Here is a 3,160-nt window from a genome sequence, read left to right as displayed (position 1 = left end):
TTAAGTTGTCATATTTGTGGTCTGATCTGCAAATCCGAAAGTAGCCTGACACGGCATTCGAAGATTCAAAATATTACTATACGATCATCTTTATAAGAAAAAAAAGGTTTTTCTAACTTATATGCACTTTCATGTAGGACAAAAGCTGAATAAAAAAAAAAGCTACCGACGTGCACACAGCCGCAGAACCCTAATATGAAGAGATGGTAGACATGGTATATATATATATATATATATATATATATATATATATATATATAGGCTTCCTTCAGTCTTGACAGACTATGGATACCCACTGTAAGGGTGCCTGCGCGTGAAATTTTTTTGGCAAGAGTTGCGCAATCCTCAACCACGCCCCTCCTGAGTCAATATTGTTGTATACCATTGGCAAGTTGAGGTAAAAAAACGACTGGAAACAATGCCGAGATAAGCGGAGAGCACATACAGCGCCTAGAATTCCCAAATGTACATATACGGCATAATCACGTTGACACACCGGTTCTCGTCAGATCGCCGAAGTTAAGCAACGTTGAGCCTAGCTAATACCTGATGGGTGACGATTTGGGAAGTCTAGGCACTGTATGTGATCTCCGCTTATATCGGCATTGTTTCCAGTCGTCTTGCACCTCAACTTGCCACTGGTATGCAACAATGTTGACTCAGGAAAGGCGTGGTTGGAGATTGCGCAACTCTTGCCACACAAATTTCACGTGCAGGCACCCTTACAGTGGGTATCCATAGTCTTTCAAGACTGAAGGAAGCCCATATATATATATATATATATATATATATATATATATATATATATATATATATATATATATATATATATATATATATATATAAATGTAAATTTGGTTCGTTCCAAACGAATAAAACCATATTTCTACGTTACCAATTTATTTGAAATTTTCAGACAACCCATCTTTAGAGTCGAGGCATGTTTTTATGTTATCAAATAGATTTACCTCGCGAATTAAAATATAAAATAAAATAAATATATTTTTTAAACCGTGGTGCGAATCTGTTCAGTTGATAAAACTGAACTTCCAGTTCGATTCATTTCACAGCCACGAATTGACGAAAGATTTCATTTTCTGTTTAGTAAGTAAAAAAAAAAACAAAAAAAAAAACATAATTCATTTGTTTATCTTCCAATTTTTTTAATTTACACATTTTTTCTTTATTATATAAGGCCAAAAGAAGTTTGTCGCTTGCTTTTTGAGTTTTTTTTTTGTTTTTCGATATAAGATTGGTTGGAATAAAAAAAAAAACATGATTTAAAAAATAGCGCAGATCACTTTCTGCATTAGCACCGAAAAATGTTACCAAACATTTATTAATAATTTCTCACTTTTACAAAAATTTGATTTTAAATTTCTTTTTAAATGACGACTTTTATCGACTTTTTTTAAATATCCCCCCCCCAAATGGTGTTTATTAGCCCCCTCCAAAAGTGAGGTTTATTCCGGAAGCTGTTCTTAAGATTTGGAGGTTGGGGGAAGGGGTTATTTCAAGGTGGACCTAAACAAAAAAAAAAGAAGTTTTTTATGCGCGCACATAAGCAACTATTTTTTATTAACTCTTTTATTTTTACTTTTTTATTTAAAAATTAGTAAATTTCAATGAATACAATAATAAATCATTTATCATTAATATGTGTTTTTGGTTTTGTGTTGAATGAATTTTTTTTTTCATTACAAAAATAATGAACCAATTTAAATCTTCCGGCATGCGTTTAAGGGTTACGAAATAATCAATAAATCGTTTAGTTACTAAGCCAACGTCAGTAAATAAAAAAATGTTATGTGCGCATGCATTAGCCTTGACTAGGGCGGGGGGCTAAGGGAGCGACCATTAAATAATTAAGCTGGTCGCCATGGAACTCAACGCCCATGGAGTACCTAAAGTGGCACTTATGCACTTATGTTATCGTGCTATTTTTTAAAATAGTATTTTCATGTTAAATTCAAATTTTACAATATGTTTTCATTTTATTAATTTGTTAAGTGAAAGTACAGATAACCCGGTCGGTTTCTAATGTGATGAAAATCTAGCCCCCCCCAAAAAAAAAACAAGGGGTACTCTGGATGATAACAAAACATTAAAATTGCTTCAGTCTCGAAAGATTTCTTCTCTACTGAACGAGGAAACAAACGGTGAAGTGTAGTTCACCTTCTGTTTCTCTCCCCCTCTCTCTTTCTCTCTTAATATCTCTCTCTATCCATCTCTCCCTTTCCCTCTCTCAATCTATCTTTCTCTCTATATCACCCTCTCCATCTCTCTTTGCGCCCCTTTCTCTCTCTAACTCCCTCTATCTCTCTCTTTTCCTCTGTCTCATCCCTCTCTGTTTCTAACTCTCCCCCTCTCTCTGTTTATCTATCAATCCCTTTCTCTCTCTATCTCCTTCTCTTTCTCTATTTTCCTTTCACTTTCTCTTTCCTATCTATATATCTTCCTCTCTATCTGTCCATCTCTAATCACTCATCCTATTTTAGTCTCCTAAATTACTTACCGTGAATAAGGCATTGTCAAAACATGGATAAATCCTATGTTAGTCACCTAATTTACTGACTGTGAGAATAGAAGTTATTTGGAAATTACTGCTACCTTGAACAGCACGATAAGTAACTGGTAAAACCTTTCTAATTAAATTGATTTTGGCAGCCATTTGGTAACAAAATGACATAGCCTTAGCCCTTGCTGCATGAAGAATACCTGCGACCTTGCTGCCAAGTAGAAGAATTATTTATTCTACTTTAAAACATTCAATTTTTCAAAAATCTCATGTTCGATATCTCCTAAACATCCAATATAGGGGAAAATATTGCAGAAATGCAAACTTATTGTTTAGCATGAATGCACAATGGTACGCAAAAAATCACTTGAGGCTCTTGGTCGATCCTTGCAAGATTTGCGTGGCAATGTCAGACCATATGGGAATGCAGTAATATTACTTGCAGCAGATTTCAGACAAATGTTACCTGTTATTCTTCAATCAACACCAGCAGATGAAATAAATGATTGCCTCAAATACTCTACTTTTTTGTTCCATGTGAAGACATTAAACTTAACTCAAAATATGCATGTCCAGTTGCCGACTGTTCGATCCGCACAAAAACATTTGCATCACTTGTCGGTAATTGGGTACGAAAAAAGT

General features: G+C 34.5%; 1 pseudogene; it reads left to right on the top strand.

Annotated features, from left to right (window-relative positions):
• The first annotated feature begins 469 nt into the window (after positions 1-469).
• Positions 470-586, top strand: LOC145266742 (5S ribosomal RNA; annotated as a pseudogene).
• The last annotated feature ends 2,574 nt before the right edge of the window (positions 587-3,160 follow it).

Source organism: Euprymna scolopes, chromosome 41, assembly GCF_053919585.1.
Source record: "Euprymna scolopes isolate OS-2025 chromosome 41, ASM5391958v1, whole genome shotgun sequence".
Taxonomy (NCBI): domain Eukaryota; kingdom Metazoa; phylum Mollusca; class Cephalopoda; order Sepiida; family Sepiolidae; genus Euprymna; species Euprymna scolopes.
This window is presented reverse-complemented; position numbering and strand designations above follow the sequence as displayed.